This window comes from Bos mutus, chromosome 22 (genome assembly GCF_027580195.1).
Source record: "Bos mutus isolate GX-2022 chromosome 22, NWIPB_WYAK_1.1, whole genome shotgun sequence".
NCBI lineage: Eukaryota > Metazoa > Chordata > Mammalia > Artiodactyla > Bovidae > Bos > Bos mutus.
In genome coordinates this window covers 12154526-12181908 of record NC_091638.1, presented here as the reverse complement: position 1 = coordinate 12181908, position 27383 = coordinate 12154526, and the positions used below count along the sequence as shown (strand labels likewise).

The 27383-nt window shown below is 45.4% G+C and overlaps 1 long non-coding RNA gene across 1 annotated transcript; it reads left to right on the top strand.

Annotated features, from left to right (window-relative positions):
* Window positions 1-13040: 13040 nt before the first annotated feature.
* LOC138984640 (uncharacterized) lies at window positions 13041-26923 on the top strand. The gene is made up of 4 exons (XR_011461881.1): window positions 13041-13153; window positions 20289-20382; window positions 21992-22200; window positions 24658-26923. It is a non-coding gene; the product is annotated as an uncharacterized lncRNA (long non-coding RNA).
* The last annotated feature ends 460 nt before the right edge of the window (window positions 26924-27383 follow it).

Genomic DNA, 27383 nt, shown 5'->3' with positions numbered 1-27383 from the left:
ACAGCAGGCCCTGGGTGGGGACAGGCACTGACGGGAAATTCGAGGTGTGTCATGCTGACACCAGTGACCGACAGGGGCTCAGGAGGATGAGGCCAGGGAGCCCGTGGGCACTTACAGTCACTCCTAGAGCAGGGCTGCAGGCTGCACCCGGCCCCGCAGGAAGCCACTCCCTCCAGATCACACTCTGCCTCTCCTGCTGGGCTCCAGTCTAAGTCCTGAAGGACGGACGGAGGTTTCCAGTTGGAAGATCGAGGCCCGAGGCCAGAAGCGCTGGCAGGGGTTTAAGGGGCTCGCACGCCCATCCTACCTTGGCCACTTGTGTGAGGTCCCCCTGCCACACGATACTGGTGACACAGTCTCAGTGCACAGACCAGAGAGCCCGAAGCCTCGAAATAAAGATGTCACTGTGAGTGGAGAGAGTAGGGAGCCCCTCACCCCCAGGCGGGCTCTCAGCAGCAGAGCCCCCAGCCTGGTCCTTCTTCCCGGCAGCACCAGGGGCTCCCTGGGTACATCGGGGCGGAAGGCAGAGTCCCAGGTACAGGAGCCCAAAAACTCACAGGACCGAGGAGTGCTGGACGGGGATCGGCTCAGGGCAGTAGTGAGGTGGAGACGCCTGGCCTACGGCTCTGCTGTGTCTGAGCCCCAGTTCTCAGACGTCCCACAGGAGGAGGCGGAAGTGATCCGATTCAGAGGAACGTCCTGAGCTCTATGCAGTGCTTACACTGGAAAGTCTGTCTTGGTGTTAGCTCAGTTGTGTCCAACTCTTTGTGACTCTATGGACCGTAGTTCATCAGGCTCCGTGTCCATGGGATTCTCCAGGCAAGAATACTGGAGTGGGTTGCCATTTCCTACTCCAGGGGATCTTCCTGACCCAGGGATTGAACCTGGGTCTCCTACATTGCAGGCAGATTCTTTACCCTCTGACCCTTAACGGAAGTGCTGAGATAAAAATTCAAGCATTACCTGTCATACACCAACAAAGCTTTTACATATAAAAATGAGGATTGGGAGACTGCATTTTTTAAAATTATATGTAGTTATCTCTATTTTTCACAATGACCAGGTAGCATTTTTACAGGAACTAAAAATACGTTAAGACCCTTTACTGACTTCCCTGGTGGCCCAGTGGTTAAGAAGTGGCCTTCCAAGGCAGCGAGTGTGTGTTCAGCCCCTGGTTGGGAGCTAAGATTCCACGTGCCTCGTGGCCAAAACACTAAAACAGAAACAATGTTCTAACAAATTCAATAAAGACTTTAAAAATGGTCCACATTAGAAAAAAAAAAAATCTTTTAAAAAGGACTGTAATTTACTGATCTAAAAATCAAGATTCTCAACCATCCAGGTGGAGATGCGGGAGTGGAAACAGTACGGGGATAACCACACACTTGCTGGAAATTCAGGTCAGGGGACAGCGCAGTGACAGGCTCAGGGGACAGCAGACGGGGGCTCGCCTCCGAAGATGGGTGGTAAGACCTCCCCCCAGAGCCACCCTCGGGCTCCTGGAGAAACACCCAGACCCCTCTGTCCCCTCTCCAACAAGGAGAGAAAGTAACAGGTGTTTTTCTGGGGGTGGGGGGTTTGGTCACAGTGACATTTTGGCTGTTTCTCCCTGAGAAGAAAAAAGACTGGCACAAGCTAATGGGGAACGGTGTGATGAAGAGGCCATTATCATCAGGCTGCGGTGTTCTGACCCCACCAGCTTCCTTCTTTTTTAACGATTGGGAGAATCAGGCCAGTCATTACCATCTTAACTTTATCTCAAGCCCTGGCATTTCTGTTAGAGACAAACGAGACAAACACAAAACACCATGAAAATTGTTCTGGTAATACCACTTGGAACGACAGCAGTGATGGGACACAGACAAGTCCCTACACTCTACATCCTATTTGAAGATATTTTTACTTCCTACCCTGATGACAGCCCATGAAAGGATTCCACGTAAACCCAAACTAGAGACTTGGCTCAGAAACACAGCCACTGCTTCCCTCGGAGCTAACAGTTTTGGGGTCTTTGGCCCAACCAGCCATCCTATGCCATCCAGGTAGACAGACAGGCCCAAGGTGAGGGCTGGTGACTGTGCAGGCACAGACCCTTCTTAGGTTCCTCAACCTCTGGAACAAAAGGCCCACCTGGAAAGCAAGCGACACGCATGGATTGGTCACTAGAAGAGCCACATTTCTGAAGGCAAGTAGGGACTCTGATCAACCCCGGAAAGCACTGACCTCTCACCTTCAATGACCGTTTCTTGTTTTTAATTTACTTTTGCCGCACTGGGTCTTTGCTGCCACGCGGGCTCTCTCTAGCTGGGGCGTGGGGGCTGCCCCCCACCTGCGGTGCGCAGGCTTCTCATTGCGGCGGCTTCTCTTGCTGTGGAGCGCCGGCTCCAGGGGCACAGGCTCAGCAGCTGCAGCACGCAGGCTCAACAGTTGTGGCTCACAGGCTTAGTTGCTCCTAGGTCTGCAGAATCCTCCTGGACCAGGGATCGAATCCATGTCCCCTTCACTGGCAGGCAGATTCTTAACCACTGGACCACCAGGAAAGTCCCCCTGTGACTGTTTCTTCCCAAAGAACTAAGGAGGGTTCAAGTCAGAGGACATTCAAGTCTCTGGCTGGACGGCAGACAAGAAACCAGACGCTCTCACCAAGCGGGCCCCAGGCTCACAGACACCCACGGAAGAACGTCTTTCTGAGTCAAAGCCTCTGTGTCAGAGATGACTTCAACATACCCCACGTGGGGTGCCTCGTTCCTCGTGGATTACTTCTTTGGGAAGATGAACTTTGGGCAAAACACTTAAGCTCTCCAAGCCTCAGCTTCCTCATGGGTAAGATGAGGACAGTGCCGTTTCCCTTAGAGGGTAGTTGTGGGATAACACATGGAAAGCAATGAGCTTTGTATACACGACTCACTAAGTGAGCAGAAAATGCAGGTTCTGGGGGCTTCTACATGGCAGAAGAGGAGAAACAGCGGGTCCACGAGAGGAGCAACGAGAAAGAAATATACAACACGTGGTCAGGATAATGCATAGAGGCGTTAGACCAACTCAAGTCCTAATTACAGAAAACACAATATTGGGTTCCAAGAAAGCTGAGTAAATACATGATTTGGAGACAGAAAACATAACACCTTCCTGTACGATAAGGGACATGCATCCCAACGGATTTAAATTCACCTGCCAAAGGTAATAAGAAACCAAAACACAGATTCCCAGAGAAGATGAGCATTAACCATGGAATTCTTATTGTTTTTAAAGTAAGGTCACCCCAAAGAGAAGGGGTCCCATCCTCTGCTCTGTTTGTAGGACAAAGGAATGCCAGGAGTGAGTCCTGGGTTGGTTTTGTTTTGGGTTTTGCCACACTACGAGGCGTGTGGGTACCATGCTCAGGGGTCGAACCTGTGCCCCCGGCACTGGAAGCACAGAGTCTTAACCACTGGGCCGCCAGGTAAGTCCCCTGGGTTTTTTAAGAAAAGCCAGGGCCTTCTCTTTGTCTCACAATCAGAACTTCTGGTGCTCTAAACATTCAAAGGTCAGAACCGCCAGCTTGGGAACTCCCATCACTAGAAATAAAAATACGGCCTCGGTTTATCAAATTCACTAGGGAGCTAAACAGCCTTTCAAGAAGCAGCCAGACAGACCACATCAGGATCGCTATCTCCAGTGTCACCTAGACTGCGGCTCATTTTTAAAATTACATTAGGTAAATGTAAACGCCGTCTGCTCAGAGCTCTGCACACTCACGTCTGCCATCAAACACACAACTCCTGAATGTGTCATCAAATCTAACACTTTGGAAAGGTCTCCACACAACAAAGCAGCCAGAGCTGGAGACAACTTGGTCGCCTGTGCGGGCTGGCTGTAATAATGAAGTAACACTGTTAGGAAACCTGTTCAGATTTCCTTCCAATTGGCCTAAGAGCCATTATCTGTTTTCTGCAAAAGAAAAAGTGAGCATCCATTTCCTTAATGGCCTCCAATAAAATGACGCGATGCCACAACGGCATGCTGTGCTGGCCCCGGTCCTCCCAGGCCCGCCCGCCCTCTAAGAGGCCTCCCTTCCAGACCCAAACCGCCAGCTTGGGCAGGCCCCGCCGGGAGCCCAGATAAGACAGAGGGACCAGAGCCGGAGAGGGTTCGCTTCTGCCTTCCCCAGCTCCTACCCACGCGGCACAGCCCAACGACTCAGGCCATTTGCTGCCTAGCACGCAGGGAGGGCCCCACCATGACCCACCACAGGGGTGCGGGGAAGACCCACCCAGAGGAGTGATCTCTAACTAGCTGTTCTGGAAGTTGGGTTTACAGTAAGGTTTATGGAACTGCACAGCCTACGTGACCCCCTCCAACAAGTCATTTACGCGTGTTCCTCACAGACCAAAAAACACACCGAAGTGAACCCGATGGGGTGCACAACGAGCGCACAGATCACCAAGAGATGTTCACTCAAGAATGCAACTCAGAGGCGCTGTGCCCGGCACGCTGGAAATACTAAAGGAATAAGGCTGAAAGTAAATAAAGCTCGCGCTGCTCTCAAGAAGCGTCTCATGGCGGGGAGAAGTCAACACCCACAGTTTTCACTGCAGGTAGAATGTGGTGAGGTATCAATAGAGCATCAATGCCTGCGCTGAGGTCGTGGGTGCAGAGGAAGTCAGGAACCAGAACTGAGGGCAGGGCAGCAGCTGCGCAGGGTTTACAACTCAGGGGCGGGGGGCGGGGGTGGGGGGCGGGGTGGGGAGCGGGGAGCGGGTAGCAGGGAGAAGTTTAAATGGGCTTCAGGTATTCCAGGCATTAACTAGCCGGGAGCCAACGGATAGGCAAATCCTTGGTGCCACCTGGTGGACATCCTCTGTCACTGCGGCACAAACCTCAGACTCCCATTCTATTCTAGAAGCCTTTGAGACCAGCCACTTGAATATTTTCTCTCCTCGTGGACTCTTCGTCTACAAATGACAATTCTCAAAAATAATTAATTGTTCATATCCATGTGTTGCCAAACAGGGCTTATAATCAGGTTCATTAAATTCCACCCAAAAGTAAAGAAGCTTGACATCTCAAGATTCATTGCTTTACCTCATGGAAATGAACCATTTCTATTAGATTTTTTAAAACTGTTGACATAGCTAAAGGACCTCCAATACTACTTTTTAGAAATCTCGGAGACATAGAAATTCCTACCAGGAATCACAAAGTGTGACTCTTCCACCATGACCTTCTCACAATATTTCAATTAAGAGGGATAAAATACTATCCCCAGAAATAAAGAGAAAAATGAACACTTAGTCACTCACTATCTTCTCTGATTCAGTCCTCTTTTTTCACAGGAAGTAAACATCTTTAATCTATCTAATGTAGGAACCAGTCCTACTTGGAAATTCAGAAAACTCTTTTTCCTCCCTGATTTTAAAACTTACCAAAAAAACCTGAAATATTTTAGAGCTCTCTTTTCTGCAGATAACTCAATCTACATAACAAATTCTTCCCACTTTCAGGAAAATTGGAAGACTTTCAGAAAATGTTTCTAGAAACTAGGGTACTGAAGCAGAATGGTTCACCAGATTGAAACCCCAGAGACCTGAGGCTTTGCACTAAGTTGCAAATCACAGCCACCAGTATCTCCTTTTTCATTCATAAAACAGGTAATAACAATCCCCAAATCATCCCTCTCATAGAATAATTCTGAAGACACAAAGAGCCGTTAGTTAAAATAAAAAAAAAACTTAGAAATCTGCAAGGCCTATGTGAAGAGCTATTTTTGTAGCAAATGTCATTCAAAAGACAGGAATGCAATTGCATTTGGTACAAACGATAGCTCTGCAGAGGGACAGTTTCCTGTGGGAAAACACAGAATTAAGCAAGATGAGACCAGTTCAAGGTAGACAAAAGGGTTTCAGAAGAAAACAAGTTGGACACAAATGATGCCCTCAACAAAGGACCAAGGGCTTAACATGAACCAAGTCTTTAGTATCAGTAAATCAGCAACAATCCTTTTCATATAATATTTAGGTATAAAAATACTTTACAAAGGAAATCCTTGCTGCTGTCAAATTACCAAAAACCACTGCACTCTTGTCAAGGCTGTAACGAAAACTGGAAATCAACCAGGAGAGAAAATACAATACATACAACAATCATGAATCTGGCACTCCCTCACAACCTGAAATCAGGTTTTGTACATGAGGGCCTGAGCTTGTTTCTTCCCACCCAAGAGACAGAGATGACAATTTGTCCCCCCATCTAACCCCCAGCTCCACACACATGTAGCTGGGCCTTCATGCTGATGCAGGGCCAGAGAGACTGGCCACAAGCGACACAGGCTGAGGCTAAAATAGGTACCTGCAAGACTCACTTAGGTATTTGGTTATGTTCCTCTAGCAAGACATAAAAAAAGACACTCCAAAAATAAAGCGATTGGACACATCAAGAGATGAAGCCCTTAAAATAAACTCATGCCAATCAAGTGAAAGAAAGAGACCGTGACGGTGTGATAAATGGGGAATCCCCACCTGAGGGACAAGAAGGGAGGGAGTCACAGGGGTGGGGAGTCAACAGGGGTGTGGCCGCCCCGTGTGCTACCCGTGAAGCCTCTACGGACACTCAAACCCTGGGAGATGGTCCTTCTCACACTGGGCACCCGCCCTAGGAGGGGGCGGGAGATGCCAAGCCAGTGAAACAAGTACATCTGCCCAGATGGTCACTTCTACTGAGTGATTTAGGAGGGGGATAAGGAAATGTTTAACCAATAAAATAATGGATTTCAAGTGAAACAGATATGGAAATGAAGACTGTCTAAAGATAAAACAGGAGATTTCAAAAAAAAAATTCCTGATCTCTTCAGCTGAAGCCTCAAGATCCCAGGAGGCATACTTTCCCTTTCTTCCCCCTCCTGGAATTAGTGGAAGTTTGGAAAATAACGCCGTAGAAGGAAAACACAGACAGGTAAGCACTTCTAATAGGACCACCACCCCCACTGCTGAGCCATCCAATCTGAAGCTCACTTTCTTGCCAGGACAATTATAATGTTCAGGCTGGAATCTTCAGGTATGTTTCATTTGCCTGGATTCTATCTCTTCTTGAAACAGGCACATGGCTGACCTAAGCTATAATAAAGGGGGTGATTGTGATTAGAGCTGTCAGATGACTCACTTCTGATAAAATCACTGCCTCTCATCTTCCCGCGGGCTCATGTTCGCTCCGGTCCTATGACGCTGCAGTTCTTTCCTACATATTCCAGCAGACATTTCTGCCTGGCTAGAAGGAATCCTCCTCTTGGCCCATTTTCTGCTCTCATTTTTGCACGCCAGCAACTGTCACTTGTAACTGCTCTCCATCCACACCATGTTTTACCTCCTGGCCTTAAGTTTCTACATATGAAGAGCAGAACCATCCCTTCACTGGAGATTTATGAGAGCTTAAAGAACAACGCTGTGAATGATGAGCAATTCTCATACAAGAAGAGAGACCCACATTTAGATTTCCCCCTTGACAATTACTAGCAATGTCACTTGAACATGACCCCTCAAAACCTCAATCTCCTTCCTTTAAAACAAGAGAATCACTACCTGTTTGTAAGAGCTGTTTGCAAGGACGGACTGGGATAGCATGAACAAAGCCACATACATACTGGGAGGTAAACAAGGCCCTTGATAAATCCCCGTTCATCTGCTCCACTTCCTCCAAAGTACACGCATATATACTTCATTACCTAGATAGAAAAGTAAATAAATACCTTATTTTTATTAGCCACATTCTCCTAAAGTAAGGTTCAAAGTATAGTTGTAAACAAGAAGCAAATACTAAATGGACGGATTTCAGAAGACAAAACACGAGCACTTCTCAGGCTTTCTGAATTGCCACATGTAATTACATGCATCCCCTTGGAAACAGGAATTCATGATTCAAATACAAATTCATTCCTTGAGAGGAACAGACCCACCTTGGGTCTGCGATGCCATGTCCTCTTTGTCAGCATCACTAAAGGACACGATTTTACTAACAATGATTTCATTATGAATTGCTAGAAAATAACCTGAATTTTTAGCAGTGCATTCAAGGTTTCTAGCATCTGGTGCAAACCTTCCCCCCTTTTTTCAAAGCAACTTTTTATTGAAATATAGTTGACTTTTAATGTTGTATTCATTTCAGGTGTATGGCAAAGTCATTTAGTTTTATATATATACATATATATATTCCTTTTCAGATTATATTCCATTATGGTTATTACAAAATATGTGATATAGCTCCGTGTGCCATACAGGAGGCCCTTATTGTTTATCCTCTTCTTTTATTTTCATCTCCTTCCCTTTACAAGTGCTCTGAGCCAACTGTCCGTGGGGCTGCTTCTCAGCACACATCCTGCCTCCTCCCCTTGCCTGCCTTTGCCTCCCATTTCTGTTTTCCTTAACCAAATTCACCCAAGTTTCTACATGTAGATGTTTGTACATATACATATAATATTTTTTACTCAACTAAATTCAATTAGCAAGCTCTAAGACCTTTTTTCCAATTTAACTTATTAAAATAGCTTTTTATTATGCTTTCATGCTAACAGATATGCTAAAGATTTTTAAATTCAAAATTCCACCTGAAGTCAAGTTTGATCTGAAAAATGTTGCCAAATCTAACAAAAGCTATAATAGAAATTGAGTGAAAAATATAAATACATATATAAAAGTTGATGTCCCTTTGATATTATTCTAAGAAAGATGAAAAACTACATACCCATAGTAGATATATATTCCTATCAACATTCAACTTTATGTCCTCATACATTATACACAGAGTTATCTGCCTCCTTTACAACCAATATCTATAAATCTCCTTCTCAAAAAGCACAGGAATATTGAAGGTGGAGAAAAAAGGTCTTCTGAACAGTGAGCCACTAAAAGCAATAAAATTCACATACTGTGTTCTTGAGGGCTCTCTTCACTCACTATAAAAGGCTAAAAATAAATGTGGTGAACACAGGTGAGAAGCCATACGGCAGACTGAGTACTCAAGAATCAACTTGTCCAGATCTGGGTTTCTAAACACCAATCCTAGTTAAAAAGACCCAAGAGAAATGGCTGATTCCAGAGTTTGCATACGTTGAGTCTGGAACATCCCGTCATACCAGAAAGCAGGAAGTGCAGAGAAACGTAGCGGAGTCCTCAGCGATTCTGCAGGAGTTCAGAGCTTCAGCAAAATCTGAGTACAAGTTATTAAGTAAAAGAATTGATAAAGGTTTTGGATTCAAAGAAATTGAGAGAGAGAGAGAGATGACTCCCACCAGGTGAAATAGAGGGAAGAAGGAAAAGGCAACCAAGAACATCATTTGCAGCATGTCATTTATTCCTCCCATTTGACAAGTACTTAAAAATTTGTTGAATTAAAGATTTGCCAGTGTGAACATGAGCGTGTGCTCAGTCACTTCCGTCGCATCCAACCCCATGGACTGCAGCCCACCAGGCTCCTCTGTCCATGGGATTCTCCAGGCAAGAATACTGGAATGGGCTGCCATGCCCTCCTCCAGGGGATCTTCCCGACTCAGGGATCGAACCTGTGTCTCTTGTGTCTCCTGCATTGCAGGTGGATTCTTTGCCACTGAGCCACCAGGGAAGCCCGAACATGAATAGGTCCTATCAATTAATATAGGTATGGAAAACTAACGATATAGGTTCAGAGGCTCAGAATGTGAAAGAAAAGACTGATAATGCTTTAAAATAAAAAAAGGACTGTTACTCAAAGTATACTCCTCAGGAAGCTTATCTTGACTGCCCTCACACATTCATCATCCTGACACGAATTACATGGAGAAGAGCGGACAGGTCTGTTTTGAAACTCTCTTCAAGGCTACTTGAACATGTCTGAATAGCATTCACTGATTGACTCTTCAGGAGAAGCAAGGTTAAGTCTTTTTAATGGTTAGTTTTATACATTCCAGTGTAATAAGAATTCTGGCATAGACAAGATACACTGAAAGGTACAAATATACATGTTTTATTTTGAATTAATTGCAAATTTAAAATGTGTACGGCTGGCATAGAACACCTGCATACCGTTCACCCAGATTCACCAACTCTTAACACTTTGCCCAATACACTTTATTGCTTTCTCTCTCTCTCTCTCTAAACCTTTTAAAAATAAGTCGTAAGATAACCTTCGGGATCTCTTTCCTAAGAGCAGAGACATTCACTTGTATAATCACAGTACCATGATCAAAATCAGGAAATTTAACACTGATAAAATATAATTATCTAATCTATAGACCTCAAATGTTACCAGTTATCCAAATAAAGTCTTATATAGCAACTTTTGTATTCCTGATCCAGGATCTGACCTAAGATAACACAAGGCATTTTATTTTCATGTATTTGAGTCTTTAGTTTTTAGTCTTCATTAATGTGGAACTAATTTCTCGGCCTCTGTCTTTGAGGACACTGACATTTTTGAAGGCTCTAAGTTGGCTATTTCATGGAACATCCTCAGTTGAGGTCTGCCTAATACTTCCGCATGATGAGACTCAGCATTATGCATCTGGGGCAGAAATATCATAGAAATGATATTGTATCCTCCTTAATGCATCATGGGCTTCCCTGATAGTTCAGTTGGTAAAGAATCCACCTGCAATGCAGGAGACCCCAGTTCAATTCCTGGGTCGGGAAGATCCCCTGGAGAAGGGATAGGCTACTCACTCCAGCATTTTGGCCTGGAGAATTCCACGGACCGTAGTCCATGGGGTCACAAAGAGTTGGACACAACTGAGCGAGTTTCACTTCACTTTAATGCATCACACCAGGAGGTACAGTTTATCAGTAAGTCCCACACATTTAATATTAACCTTGATCACTCGGTTAAAGGGCAGTTTCTCCACTGTGAAGTTATCATTTCTTGCTTTGTTATCAATAGGTAATTTGTGGAGGAAATCTTTTGGACTATGTAAATGCCTATTCCTCATAAAATGTCACTTTCCAGCTTTAACAACCACTGATGACTGTCTGAAACACTTACTGCCATTAACGGCTACAAAATGATTTTTCTCTTTCATGCTAACAAACTTATTAGTTGACAGTAAGCAGAAGCTTCTCCTACACCCATGTATTGACTTACATATTAAAATATGGATTCCTATTTAAGAGGTCTATAATCCATTTTATTTTGATATCCAGTAGTTCCAGACACGTTAAATTAGAACTCCATAAACCTGATTCCTGCATCGCTTTGACATGCCCTCGCCATTTGTTTGACCGCTTTCTTGCTTTCTGGCACAAGATGTTCCAGCATGTACTTTCCCTCACCAGCCCTGGAATCAGCCATTTCTGCAAGTGCCAGGCCCTTTCAGCAGGAGATTTTTTTTTAGAAACCAAGATCTTGTCTCAAGGTACACTCATTGCTAATAGCCTACCACTGCTTCTAGGCCCTTTCAGCGGATAGATCATACAAATTATAGCCAGGTTAAGAAAAACAACACACTTTCCATGACAGCATTTGCTCAAAACACATTTAAGAGAAATATTCACACACACACAAAAAGCTGTTTTATGAAATGCTCTTAATTACTGGTTAATTTTCCCTTTTAAACTTTGTATATGTTTTGCTTCTACTACACAGGAAGCTAGTCATACAAATTTTATGAAAACAGCGCACACACAAAATTGTAATTTGCTCACTAAGGTGTAGAAGTGAAAGCTGGGAGAGCCTATTTTCCAAAGGTGAGAGTGAAGAGGATTTACCAAAGCTCCAGAATAGTAAGTATTTGAAAAATAAGTGAGTCTAGGAGAAGGAAATGGCAACCCACTCCAGTGTTCTTGCCTGGAGAATCCCAGGGACGGGGCAGCCTGGTGGGCTGCCGTCTCTGGGGTTGCACAGAGTTGGACACGACTGAAGCGACTTAGCAGCAGCAGCAGCAGGGAACTTTAAGCCATTTTTCTTCTAATATTACAAAAAATACTAAAATCTGCAAGTTGATCAGAGGAGAGAGATTAATCTGCTTAGAATACTAACACTCTTACCACTTTCTCACTCCTACAAGAACGCCTGGAATGTTCTGAGGGTGTGAGTACCCCTGTGAACACCTTGGAGACACACATCACTGCTCATCAGAGCCAAACAGGCTGAGAAAAAGCCAGTCAAGTGTGACAGAATATGCCCTAAAATTGTTCTTGTTTTCCTAACTCTGTTTCTCAGGTCATTCCGTCTTATCACAGATCCTGTTAAGTAACTATGTAACCTAAGCAGCATTTACTCCCAAATACACCTCTTGGACTTTCCAGAAAGTCTTTCTTTCCCACAGTACATCAACTCAGCCACCATCTTGGGAGAATCCTCAATCTTAGACATCAATTGGAGCTGTCCGCAGTTCCACACCACCAACTATTCTCCCGTGTTCATCTCCCTTTCCTTTGGTCCATAAAGATCTCAAAAATCTTGCATGTAAAAAACTTCACCTTAAAAAAAAAAAAGCCAAGCGTCTAAAAGAAAAGCTTTCCTTCCCATTTAATCAACTAAGTGCAATCGGGATGCCCTCCTAAAATTTTCCCTCTTCCTCACCCCAAAACGAAATTCATGCTTCCTCTCTCCTCGGTCACTCCACGTGCATGGGTTCAGTCCCGCGTGGGTCCTCACGTGGACTTCTGCACTCATGTCTCAGACCTCTCCTGCAAGCACCGGCTTCCTCCCCTACCACTCTACACAGCGCTGCCAGAATACTTCCTGACAAAACCCACAAATCAAGTCACCCATGCTTTAAAAACCTATGACTTCCCAATGTCTAAAAACTAAAGCCGACAAGATGCTTTCAAGGAATACAAAGCCGTCTATTAATTCGGCCCCCTGTCCTACCTATTGTGATAGAAATCTTCAACCCGCTTCTGAGCCGTCCATACTCTTTTGTACCATAAGTGTCATCCAGGATGGAGCAACACCTAAATCCCAGGACACTGCGGTCAACCGTCCTCGGGACACCTGAAGGCAGTTAGGCTGGGGCGCCTGACCCGAGGCCACGCGGCCCCGCCCCCCGGGGATCCTCGCCGAGCCTCAGTTCGCGTCTCGGCTTCTCGTCGCTTCACCGCCCCGGAAACGAAGAGGGGGAGGGCGTGACTCTGACCCACACCCCGACCCCCGACCCCACCCAAAGCCTCACCGCTCCGGCCAAAACCCGTCAGCCCTCGGGGCCGCGCGCCGGGTAAGTGGGTCCGGCCCCTGCGGCGCGTCCCCGGCTGCTGCGCGCGGCGCGCGGGGTCGCTCGCAGTCGCTGCTGCTGTTTAGGAAGAGCTACGCGCGGCGTCTCCGGGGGAACTTCGGTCCGTCCTGTCGCCGGTACCCTCCGCCCGGCTGACTCGGGCCTCCCGGGGTGGGGAGAGGGCCAACTTGCGCGTCCTAACTGGAGTTGGGGAGCGGCAGGTGCAGAGTCCGGGCTGAAGTCGCAGCGCCCCTCTTCCTGAAGGCGGGAAAGCTGGGGGTCGGGGGAGGCTGTGCGGGGGTCCTCCGAGGCTGGACTCGTTGCGGTGGGCCTCAGCCTCCTAACCTCCCCTCCCCCTCTTACAGGAGGTTCTAATAACTTTTAATTGCGTCTTGGCTTCCCTTGTGGCTCAGCTGGTAAAGAATCAGCCTGCATTACGGGAGACCTGGGTTCGATCCCTGGGTTGGGAAGATCCGCCGGCCAAGGGAAAGGCTACCCACTCCAGTATCCTGGCCTGGAGACTTCCATGGACTTTCCATGGGGTCGCAAAGAGTCGGACACGACTGAGTAACTTTCACTTCACTCCACTTGCGTCTTGGGACGTTCTGGCTTAAAATTCATCCCTAGGCTAGCAGGTCCCTGGATTCAGCCAAATCTCTCTGCGCTCCTTCCTCTCTGAGATGCAAGTACCGAGGGCAGGGGAGCGGGGATTGGACTAAAGGGACCCCTGGAGCGCTGGCCTCCGCCCAGAAAAGAGGTCGGGACCAGCGGTATCACAGACGCCCCGGACCTTTCTGGCGGAATCGAGGGAGATAGTTAAGAGGTCGTCCCTGCCGCCTCAAGTATTAATCACCATAGCGTGGGGGAGCAGGCTGACCCATGAAAAGTACTATTAAAATGATGCCTTCCTCCTTCCACTGGAAGGAGGTGGATGGGCTTGAAAGTTCCAGTTCCCCATCCTTTCCTCGCCTTCCCTGTATGATCCCGCAACCAGCGACCTGGAAGCCTGGCTTCCAGCCCCAGAACTTTCCGGGCTCCGGGAAGAATCCAGGCTGGAGGGAGGCTGGGGGCTGGAACTTAAGAAGTGCTGCCCCGTGGGTTCCAGAGGTGGAGGCGGAAGGGTGAACGGAGTAGTGTGGTGGAGAAGGGAGAGGTGAGTGAGTGCTTCGGCAGACTTTGAGAGAGAAATACGCCCCTATGTAGAGACTTCGTTGCTCTTAGAGGGAGAAGAGGAACGAAATCAGGCTGGAAGGTGCCCAAGGCCAAGCAAGCCCCTGGGCCTGGGCTGTCAGGAGGAAGGGATGGGAGTGGTCGTTAGAGAGGATGGCCGCAAGAGGGCGCAGGAGCGCCGGCGGAACGCAACTGCGGCTCCCAGGTAAGACTTGCAGGCTCTGAGATGGGGCATGAGTGGTGAACAACAAGGCGATGCCCAGAGTAATGGTTGTTGGTTACCAGGCGGCTCTGACTCTCGGCACGCCTCACAAAGGGGGCAGAGGTCTGACTACAGCATGTGTTGGGGGCATTTCCAGCCTGGCAAGTGCCTCAGTGGCCAGACAGCCTGCTGGTCTGTGAATTAGACTTTAGTAGATTCTACACAAAATTGAGAGGACACACTATTTTCCTTTCTGCGTTCGCTTTTTCAGCTTAGAGTAATGTTTTTCCGTTTCATTCACATTGTCTGAAGTGGAAGGATGTCTCTTTTTGTAAGACTGAGTGAAATATATGTGTGTGTGTGTGTATAAATATGTCACATTTTCTTTATGCTAGACCAGGGAAACAGAAAAAGATGCACCTCAAATTTCTGGGTGCCTAAATTAAAAAATAAACCAAAAATGGGTCACGTCAAATTTTAGTGAGAACATAGAGGAATAAAAATTACCCTGTATAGCTGCAGTTTAGTCGCTCAGTCGTGTCCCGTGTTGCTCTTTGCGTCCCCATGGACTGCAGCTCGCCAGGCTTCCCTTTCATCACCCACTCCTGGAACTTGCTCAAACTCATGTCCTTTGAGTTATGGAAGTATAAAAAATACACCTAGTCAGGAAAGCTAATTGGCTTTTACTTAAGAACTTAAATCTTGTACCATATTGTTGTAGCCACGTGTTTCGGGAAACAAACTCACTCAGAAGGACAATGCAGATAGCGGAGTGCAGTTTATTACACCGGCAGGCCCAAGGCAGAGTCTCCTCTTAGCCAAGGACCCCGACCAGTTTTTATGAAAACCTTATATACCCTAAGTGTACGTGCTAAAACCCACCTCCCCAAATTCTCTGAAACTAGTCTGAAGAAAGGAAAAGAAAGACACAATCAAAGTTCCCCTGTGATTCATATGCCTTAAGCCTAGGTGGTCAATTAATAACAGTGGACAATTATCAATAGTCCTGTGATCATACCCCAGTAAGCATAATAGAATGTATGATTCTATTCGGGTTACACAGATAATTAGGGTATTGTTTTAGGCGGCAGAGAGTCTAGGTACAAGCCCTGGGGCTCTCCCATGGGCAGGTGTGGGGGGCGGGGCGGGGGGGGGGCGGTGGCAGCGGGTCTGGTTTCCAGTTGGTATGTCGTTTCCAGATACTGGGCATACAGCTCAAAGTCCACTGTCTGGCCCTGTTCTGTTTCCTCCTTCACTATTAGAAAAGAAAAGAGTAAAAGTAAACACAAAATAATAAATTTCTAAAAACAACTCTGAACTAAGATAGCCTTCCTTTCTGTATTCCTCCAGCCATCTGTAGGTAGTCTCTATTGTATGCAAATATTAAAAATAAAAGTCAATGATAGAGAAACAGAAAAATAGGTGAGTCTCTACCTACATCATCATGGTTATTGTGAGACTCCTAATGCCCAAACCCTCGGGTATCATAACGGTTAACTCTAATAACAACTGTGAGATGTCCAAAACAGCGCATTATAACCTACTGCAAACACACGGTGGAGACTCAGTAGTCATTGCCCTGATGACGATATACATGTGTTCCAAGCAGAAACTTACTCAGGTGTTACAGCCTTCATTAGGCTTCCGTATGCCCTAAAGTGCCAGCCAGGCGTGTGAGCCTTCAAGACGTGAAATGGTGGTCTTTGGTGGCGACGACAGTAGTTGTCCTGAGACAGGGTATTTGGTGGTCATGGCTGAGGTGTGGTGTGCCTGCTTGCTCCACTGCTACTCAAAACGGTCTAGGCGAGCAGCAGACACAAGGAAGAAGCTTGTTAAAGATGCCAGTTGATGGGCCCCACTCCAAACCTGCAGCATCAGTTTCTTCCTTGGATGCGGACTGCTTTGTATGCATATTCAAGTTTGAGAGGCAAGATTTGCATAAGTGCTTTTAACCCTAGGCTTACTAGTAAAGATGACTAGGTGAGTTTTAGTTACTACTATCTCCTGTGACTCCTCTCAGATTCTGTCTATTGGTCTGAGCGAGAGTACATTTTTTAAAAAATATAGTTGACATTTGGCTTCCCGTGTGACTCAGTGGCAAAGAATCTCTCTGCCATGCAGGAGACACAGGTTCCAATCTGGGTCAGGAAGAACCCCTGGAGAAGGAAATGGCAACCCATTCCAGTCTTCTTGACTGGAGAACCCCAGGAACATAGGAGCCTGGCTGGCTACGGTCTATAGGGTCACAGAGTTGGACACAATTTGAGTGACTAACACACACACATAGTTGACGTTCAATATTGTATTTGATTCACAAAATTGTATAACATAGTCTTAGGTGACCAACATAATCTATATAGAATACTAATTACGTTTTCCAGGCAATTCCCAGATGAAACCAGGATTATGCAGGAGGGCTGTCGTATCGTTGTGGTGTGAGACTTGAGTAACCTTTGCTTGATAACCTTTGATTCAAGGTAACAGAGTCTGTGTGGGTGGGCCAGGTCAGTGCTCCCCACCCTCCCCATTGCTGTGGCAGCATAGTGGACCGTGAGACGGAAGGGCATATGAAAACGGGGAAGGAGAACGTTACCTTGTGGTCTCCCTATAGAAGCTCGTTTCTCCTGAATATGCCACGTGGCAAAGGACAGAGCAGTGTGGTCTTTCTGCACTTCACAGGCCTCCTGAGTGTATAGGTAGCAGGTGAAAATGCTGTGCTAATAATGCCTTCAAAGATGTACAGGTGTGATTTCTCTATATAATAGCATCTGAGAAAGAAACTTAGAAATGGAGGAGAAAGAGGAAGAAATGGTAGCTTCTCAGATAAAATTTGTGACTCAGATCAGCAGCTGTGCCCTCTTTTCTTGCTGAAGTCCCACGTATTCAGACCTTGTAAACATTTACTTCTGTATCTCTGGTGGTCCTGCCTAACATTTATTTTTGATACTTTTTTTCCTCCTAATGATAGCCAAGGTTAGGTCTTTAGGATATCCCACTGTCTTCTCTCCATTTTCTCCATACAGGCTCCCTTTGCTGCTGCTGCTGCTAAGTCGCTTCAGTTGTGTCCGACTCTGTGCGACCCCATAGACGGCAGCCCACCAGGCTCCCCCGTCCCTGGGATTCTCCAGGCAAGAACACTGGAGTGGGTTGCCATTTCCTTCTCCGATGCATGAAAGTGAGAAGTGAAAGTGAAGTCGCTCAGTCGTGCCCAACTCTTAGCGACCCCATGGACTGCAGCCCACCAGGCTCCTCCGTCCATGGGATTTTCCAGGCAAGAGTACTGGAGAGGGGTGCCATTGCCTTCTCCACAGGCTCCCTTTAGAGCATGACAAATTCCTGCCATGAGTTACTGATGTGCACATGTTGAAAATGTTCTTTTTTCTTATTAACTTGGGGATGCGTTAATACAGAAGATGCCTGCTGAATATAAGGGTAGGTCGTGGGACATCAGTGAAGAAGGAGAATATGTAATATCTAGGTCCTGTTTGGATTCAGCATCAGTCTACATCATTGGTTCCCAACCTTTTTTTGGCACCAGGAACTGATTTCATGGAAGACCATTTTTCCATGGATCGGGGACAGGGGGTGGTTTCCGGATGGGTCAAGTGCTTTACGTTTATCCTGCACTTTATTTCTATTATTATTCTATCAGTTCCACCTCAAATAATTAGGCATCAGATCCTAGAGGCTGGGGACTCCTGGTCTATATAGACAAGGATAATGAAAATGCTCCGATAAAGCTGATTGCTGTATGGCCTAGAAATAACACAGAGTTCTAAAAACCAAAGAGAGCTCTCAGTTGCCTCAAGGAAAGACTTTCTATTCAAAATACACGACAGTACAGGACTTGAGAGTTACATGTGATTTTAAATGAGCTGTTAACCCTGTTCTCATAAGCAGATTAATGTTTCAAGGGTTAATGTTTTCATTCACTTTTTTATTTTGCAAAACTGTCCCAACAATGGCGATGAGTCCTGCATGCAGGCAGCTAATAGCAATTTGTCCCAGCACAGCTGATGTTAATTTTGTTCACTTGAATCAGGGGCAGTTGGCTAGATTCCTCAACTGAAAAGATAATAATTTTCCAATTACCATTAACAGGGTCTTGGAGGGGTCTACTGAGAACTGTGCATGAACCATCGCGTTTCATGGGAATTGTCTTTCTCTACTTCATTTCCCTTGCCTGGAGATTCCTTTGGAAAATGAAGCCTCTCATCTTTGTTCAGGCTTTTGTTATTAAGTGTTCTATAAATTTCCTTTTTCTAATTTAAAAATTTTATTTATTTATACATTTATGTATTTTTTTATTTGGGCTGTGCTGGGTCTTCCTTGCACCACGCGAACACTTAGTTACATATGGAATCCAGTTGCCTGACTAGATTGAACATCAGCCGCCTGTATTGGGAGAGCGGGGTCTTAGCCACCGGACCACCAGGGAAATCCGTGTAAATTTCCTTCAATTCCATTACTGTTTCACAGTTATTTTCTTGTTTCTTTTTGTTTCTCCAGGGGAAAAAAAAAAAAGTTCTGTATGGCACCCCACTCCAGTACTCTTGCCTGGAAAATCCCATGGATGGAGGAGCCTGGTGGGCTACAGTCCATGGGGTCACTAAGAGTTGGACACGACTGAGCGACTTCAGTTTCACCTTTCACTTTCATGCATTGGAGAAGGAAATGGCAACCCACTCCATGTTCTTGCCTGGAGAATCCCAGGGATGGGGGAGCCTGGTGGGCTGCCGTCTATGGGGTCGCACAGAGTTGGACACAACTGAAGTGACTTAGCAGTAGCAGCAGTATATATTTAAGTATCTTAAAATGCTGTAATATAATCACAAATTAAAAATGAAATCATTTCAAGAAAATAACAATTTGTTGATGCGAAAAAAAAATCATGATGTTTCATCTTGTCCTGATTTCTTGAGCCGATCTGCATCTTTCGCTCTAGATGAGTGGTCATTCTAGATATTTAAAATAAAATAAGATATTGTTGCCCACATCTTAAAATCAAATAACCATTCCTTACTTTTGATTGAGTAGTACTTGGAAGTAGAGTTAAGGATCTGCAAATGAGAAATGCTTCCTAAGTGTTTTAAAGAGGCTGTCAGGAAATACTATTTGGTGAAGTCATTTTGTATAACTTACAGCTGTTACCAGAGTCCAGGCTCACTCTACTCAGAGGTGTTGGGATCAAGAAGGGACTTTATTCGGGAGCTGGCTGACAGAGAAGATGGCAGGCTAGTGCCTTGTAATAACCATCTTCTCAGGGCCTGGTTGCTAGGTTATTTATGGATTGGAGATAGGGGGAGGTGAGGAAACCACGTAAAAAGACTATTAAACCCTTGCAAATGTCTCCTAGAACGGCAAGCCTCAGGCAGGGGAATGTGTTAGTTGCACTTCCTTACAGTCCTTCACAGGTGGGCAGCTCCGGTTATCTCCCTGGGGCAGGCAATTATGTACGTTTACAATAAAAAAGAGTTAAAGTCACTGAAGCAGATCCAGTGTAAATTTAAAATTAACTCTTGCTGGTTACATAGTGTCATCTCTACTGAACACTGCTGCTGCTGCTAAGTCGCTTCAGTCGTGTCCGACTCTTAGCGACCCCATGGACTGCAGCCCACCAGGCTCCTCCGTCCCTGGGATCCCAGGCAGGAGTACTGCAGTGGGATACCACTGCCTTCTCCACTACTGAACACTACTGGGTTGGATATTGTAGAAACCCCAGGATGAGTAATATGTTCCCCCCCCTTTTTTTTTTTTAATAAGCAGGTCTTGCTGTCTCTAAGCTGAACCTGGTCACCTTTTTTTGAGCCAAGAAGAGCTCTGGGATGTGAAGAAAAGGAGACAACAGTCATGCACCCAGGTAGGTGGGGATGAATAAGCAGATCGCACAGAGGTGATGTCCGAAGGTGAAGGAGGAGCCGAGGCCTAAAGTGTGGTTTGGGCGGCTCTGCTTCACTGGGGATTCCTTCGAGAAGTCCAGGCCTCTGTGTCCCGCTGTCACAGAGGTCCCTCTCCTGCTCCACTCCCCATGCTCCTAAATCCTCTAAGGGTTTCCTTTTGCTCCGATGATCTCCATGGCAATCGGAGTGAGAACCAGAGGCTTCCCCACGCCCAGCAGGGATGTTCTAGCTCTTCCTCCATTGCTTTTGGGGGCCTGGGAAAACCTGTGCGTTTACAGAGTTCCTTTATGGAGTTTGTGTGAGTTTCTCCTCGTCTCCTAGAGACACCTGAATGTTCCACTACGACACCGGGAGCGTGAGGCAGACTGACAGTCCCCCATTCACGTCTGTGCGGAGCAGGCCTCCCCAGCACCCACACCCTCCACTGGGTCCTCAGAAATGAATCTGGGAGCCTCCCAGTGTTTACCCAGCGTCACAATAGAGTAACCTGGGCCACTTCTTTAAGATATCATTGATCCTGGGCCTTACGTAGGACTAATTGACAGAAGCTCTGGGGATGTAACACAGAGGACTGTAGAGTTCTAAAAATAACAGAAATGATCCCAATGGAGAGTCAAAGGTGAAAATGACTTTGGTGAATGTTGCTCAGAATCTCCCATCTCTATGAATCACTTTTGAATCCCATTAAAAACAGTAATAGGGGCCTAATACTCAGAGGTTATGACTCTCCAAGTCTGGGTCATTAATTTGCAATTTGAGCAATCAATGAAGTTGCTTCCCCCAGACCTCATTCCCAGCAGCATTAATCTAGAGAAGTCAAGAACAGTGCCTGAGTGCCTTACACACAGTCACCCTATCTGAACACAAATACTGCTGCTCCCAGTGAAGACCCACCACCAACTTCTGGAAAGATGACATTCTCTGCTCACCACTTGCAAAATGAGTAGGGACTAGAGAAAGCAGTGGAGTCTGAACAGTGGGGAACAACATGTATGCATTCATGAAAGGAATGTTTCATGAGGATTTACTGCATGCTCACACATATGTGTTAAAGACACTGTGCTAAGATCCACACATTACGAGAGTTGATTGTTGTAATCTTCTGGGGACGGAGGCTTCAGTGTTGGGGATGGGGTCTTCAGTGTTGGGGACTGGGTGTTCTGTGTTCATCTTTACCAGGAGGACTTAGAGGTCAGGCTTGCCTTCATGGGAGTAGAGATTATCTTTGTTTCTTCTCTTTCCATATTATGGATAATTCCAGGGAGCCGCCTGTGAGAACGGGGTCCTTTATCTAAAGGACACAGCCCTGGGAGCTGCCTCAGTCCTTGAGGGTTTGCTTGCAAACATAGCTCTCTGTCCCGCCACCCCAGAGATTAGGCGACTATTAACTGCAGACACCTGGAGTTCTGGACAAACTTCTCACGCACAAGGAAATGTTATCTGGTGTAAGAAATAATAACAGGGTGCCATTCCCATGCTCTCAAGATTTCTTGTGACTTTTTGTAAGATGTATAGGTCAGCCAAGAAAAATGCTAACTGTCTTGTTTTTCTCTTGCTTTCCTGTATAAGATGCTGAATAAAGTCGTGGTCAGACCGCTTCCCTTTGTGAAGACGTGTCTGATCCTCTCGACCCCATCTTTGCTGTAGTATTCTTTCTCAGCCACGTCGTGCACACTCTCAGGACCTGATCGACTTTGCCGGCTGGCTCTGGCAGGTGGCGCCCGAACAGGGACTTGAGAATCGGAGCGTGAGGACAGCCGCTGCCCGTCAGGATTGAGGTAAGTAACGAGGAATTCCTAATTATTTGAAGTAAGGGGCAGGGAGTGTTATTGTCGAGAGTAGTAAGTCATGGGACAAGGCAATAGCCGCCAGTTATTTGTACATACGTTGAAAACTATGTTAAAAGGCAGGGGAATTCATGTAAATAAGTTACAGCTAGAGAAGTTTTTACTTTTTGTAGAAGAAGTTTGTCCTTGGTTCCCAGAGGAAGGAACAGTTAGTCTGGAAACTTGGAAAAAAGTAGGAAAACAATTGCAGACATATTATTCCTTACATGGTCCCAATCGTGTCCCTGTGGATGCTTTTTCTTTGTGGACCCTCATAAGAGACTGTCTGGATCCTGAACATGAGGGACATAAGATTCAAACGGCCCTCCAGGATTCCACAGAACCCGAAGTTGCAGAGCCTTCCGCCCCTCTGCCTGAGCCGCTTTATGCCGTGCCTGAGGGAACAGCTTGTAAGGCTGGAGGGAGTGATGCTGTGTTAAGCTCTGATGAACAGGAAGAGTTAAATGAACAAGCGGCTCAGTACCATAGAGAGGATATGCCTTGGGAGATGATGGTTAGCATGCAACCCCCCTCAGGAAAAGGGGAATTAAAGCATTCAGGGCTTTTCAAAGAACAGCTGGAGAATTTAATTCAGAAAATTGTTATAGCAGTAAAAAAGGATGCACAGGGAGACTCCCACTCCAGCCAGCCTGCGCCTCCAGCATATCCTCCCTCGGTTCTTGCTGGGCTCGACCCACGTCTGCCTTTCGTAGAACTGCGAGAGCTTATATCTATCCCTGCTTCTTTGCCCAGTGAAAACATAAAAACTAGAAGTGAGATATTATTATCTCTTCTTCAACAAGCGATTAAGCGAGCTAATGATGAAGGAGAACATATTCCCGGGTTTTCAGGAATCTATCCAGTATTTGAAAATGCCCAACAGCAGAGGTATTATGAACCGCTACCCTTTAAGCAACTAAAAGAGTTAAAAATGGCTTGTGCACAATACGGCCCAACTGCGCCGTTTACTCAGGCTATTATAGAGGCTTTAGGAAATCAAAATCTGCCACCTAATGATTGGAAACAGGTTGCTCGGGCTTGTCTATCTGGAGGAGATTATTTACTATGGAAATCTGAGTTTGCTTAGCAGTGTGGGATCACAGCGGATATCAATCGGTGACAGGGACTGAACACCACGACAATTGGGTTATTGCCTTAGCTGGTTTTAGTGGACGGCTTGATAATCATTATCCCTCGGATAAAATTTTGCAATTTGCTCACTATCACCAATTTCTCTTCCCCAAAATCGTTGTTTCTCAGCCCCTTGCCAACGACCCTAACTGTATTTACTGATGGCTCTTCTAATGGAATAGCTAGTTTGATTATACAGGACAATACTGCCGCCTGGCATACTAATTATAAGTCTGCTCAAGAAGTAGAACTGTTTGCCGTTTTTCAGGCTCTATTACAAATCTCTGCTCCATTTAATTTATATTCCTACAGTTAATATATCATAAGAGCCTTAAACAGTATTGAGACTGTTCCACTTATTGGTATCCTGAATTCTACTATCCAAACTCTTTTTTGTGATATACAACATTTAATTTGCTCCAGAGTTAATAAATGCTATTTTGGTCATATTCATGCTCTCTCTGGACTTCCTGGACCTTTAGCACGAGGCAATGCTTTGGCTGACGAAGCTACACGTATGATATTTCCTTCATTGGAACAAACGGCAAAAACTTCCCACAGCTTACACCATCAAAACAGCAATAGCTTAAGACTTCAATTTGGCATTACTCGAGACGCTGCCAGACAGATTGTTAAGCAATGTCAAACATGTCCTCAATTTTTTAGCGACCCTATTATGGAGTTAATCCCCGAGTATTGTTGCCAAACGACATATGGCAAATGGATATTACCCATATTCCTGAATTTGGTAAACAAAAATTTGTTCATGTTACTATTGACACCTTCTCTGGCTTTTTACATGCCTCTCTACAATCCAGAGAAGCTAGCAAACATTGTATAGCTCATTGCATTAAATGTTTTGCTGTGATGGGAACCCCTAAGACCATAAAAACAGACAATGGTCCAGGATACACTGGAAAAAATTTTCAACTATTTTGTACGCAGTTGTCTATCTCACATAAAACAGGTATCCCTTATAATCCTCAAGGTCAAGGCATTATTGAACGGGCATATCAAACTCTCAAACATCAATTGCAAAAACTAAAGAAGGGGGAATTGTATGTCAGTACCCCCTCCAACTCTCTAAATCATGCTTTATTTGTTCTAAATTTTTTACAATTGGATATACATGGCTGTTCAGCAGCACAGCGATTTTGGAACTTTGATGCGCAAACAATAAGACCTAAAGTCTTTTGGAAAGACCCGCTTGTGGGAAAATGGTATGGACCAGATCCTGTAATAATTTGGGGACGAGGGCATGTTTGTGTTTTCCCACAGGATGCCAAAGCGCCGCGATGGCTGCCGGAAAGGTTGGTACGCACGGTGGAGACAATCTCTAGTAAACCAGATGAGGAGATTGACGATTCAAGAGCATGATGAATTACCATCTCGGCAACAACTCCAGGCATTGATGCAAGAGGCACAGAATCGTGTTGCTGTGCAGGGCGATCCGATATCGCCTTTAAGCTTTCTGATAACCTTATTAATTACCTTAAATCAGATTAATACTGCACATTCTGAAGAAGATTCAAATGCTTACTGGGCTTATTTTCCCGACCCTCCCCTTCTCCAACCGGTGGGCTGGGAGGATCAGTCCATTCCCATTTATACTAATGATACTGTGGCTTTGGGGGGGTTTTCAGATAAACATATTATTCCTAATCAAGTTAATTTCTCTTATCATGGAGTGTTTGATCGTTTACCTATCTGTCTGTCTAGATATTTTAATTCCACAGGATGCCTTTTTGTTGGGGAGTCAGGATATGCTGATTATGACAATGGTTGGCGCCTATATATTCCTGGAGTAACGAAAGAATCTGGAATTCCTCAACGTCGTAGTGGAACTGGTCCTTTAGATATCCCTTTCTGCGACTTTGGAACAAGGGGAAGAGTCACTGCTGCACCATGGAAACTGTGTCGAAATGAGACTGCCACGGTTTATAACATATTTGGGACAAATGAATCATTGTGGGACTGGTCTCCAGATTCGAACAGAAACCCTGGAGCACAAGATAATAGAAAGTTTGCATCCCGTATTTGGAACTTGGGTGGCTCTAAAGTGTTCCAAACAGAAATCTGGAAACTAGCTGCCGCCCTTGGATGTGAGGGTTCCTACCTTCAGGTGGGATCGAAAGTGAGACACAGTTATTTATGGAATCTCACCATGAGGTACCCTCGAGCATGTGTACCTCACCCTTATGTTTTATTAGTAGGATCTATCAATATACAACTTGGGTCACGAAATTATAATGTAACTTGTAACAATTGTACTTTGACTAACTGTGTCAGGGGAATTACTAATCAAACTAGGGTTCTAGTCTTAAGATAGCCTGCTTTTGTTATGATTCCTGTAAAGATTAATGGGTCTTGGTGTGATGAAAAAGGACTTGAGCTTTGGAGAGAAGTAGAGGTTGCTTTAATGTGTTATCACAGGGGAATAGGGTTAATAATTCTGGGATTTGTAGCTTTGGTAACCCTTATTGCCTCCTCGATTACTGCAGCCCTGTCCCTGGCACAATCAGTGCAAACTGCAACTTTTGTTGATAATCTGGCACAAAATGTATCCTTTACCCCGGGGACTCAAGAAGATATTGATAAAAAGCTAGAGGACCAATTGAATGCCCTTTATGATGTTATAAGATTTTTAGGCAAAGAGGTTCAAGGTATAAAGTTGAGATTACAGGTACAATGTCATGCCGATTTTCGATGGATCTGTGTTACCCCCAAAAAATATAATAGTAGTGTAACTGCTTGGGATAAGGTGAAAGCTCATTTAGAAGGTATTTGGCATAATGAAAATATTTCCTTAGATTTACTGCATCTACATCAGGAAATAATGAACATTGAAAATGTGCCCAGACCTGATTTGGATGTTGCAAAAAGAGCTGAGTCTTTTGTTAAAGAACTTTTTCGACATGTACCTACCATCAATAGTATTTGGCACTTGGGAGCAGCCATAGGAGGACTATTCTTAATCATTTTAACTGTTTTATTTCTTGCACCTTGTCTAATTAAAAAACTGATTGATGATCTATGGGTGATAAAGGCTTCCATCTACGGAAATTGTCTGAGGTTAAAGGAACATAAGCGTGCGCCTATATAAAAAGAAAGGGGGAGATGCGGGGAGCTGCCCATGAGAACGGGGTCCTTTATCTAAAGGACACAGCCCTGGGAGCTGCCTCAGTCTTTGAGGGTTTGCTTGCAAACATAGCTCTCTGTCCCGCCACCCCAGAGATTAGGCGACTATTAACTGCAGACACCTGGAGTTCTGGACAAACTTCTCACACACAAGGAAATGTTATCTGGTGTAAGAAATAATAACAGGGTGCCATTCCCATGCTCTCAAGATTTCTTGTGACTTTTTGTAAGATGTATAGGTCAGCCAAGAAAAATGCTAACTGTCTTGTTTTTCTCTTGCTCTCCTGTATAAATATAAGATGCTGAATAAGGTCGTGGTCAGACCGCTTCCCTTTGTGAAGACGTGTCTGATCCTCTCGACCCCATCTTTGCTGTAGTATTCTTTCTCAGCCGCGTCATGCATGTTCTCGGGACCTGATTGACTTTGCCGGCTGGCTCCGGCAGATAATAAAGATAAAACCCACCCACCAAATTTCAAGTCCTTTGCTCTCCTTAACTGAGTCTGAGCATCAAAAACTGGAAGTGCCAGATCCATTCACAAAGGTGGCAGAGTTGCCAGGAGCTCTGGTCTCTGAGCTGCTCTGAGAAGGGTGACCAAGGAATGGGGGCGGAGCCATGGCAGGACAGTTTTTCCTTTTTTGGTCGTTTAAGTGATCACTTTAAACGGAATCTGAACTGACATTTCCTATTAGGTTCTGCAAGTCTGATTTTGGAAGAGGGACTATATTCTGGATGGAAACTCTGTGCCCGAATGTTAAGCCTCAAATGAGAAACAGAGATCTGAGGCATCAAATGGGCTACTCAGGAGGCGGGACTGATCCTGGGTGACCAGCGCCCCTGATTCCAGTCTGCTCTTGGGGCAGATG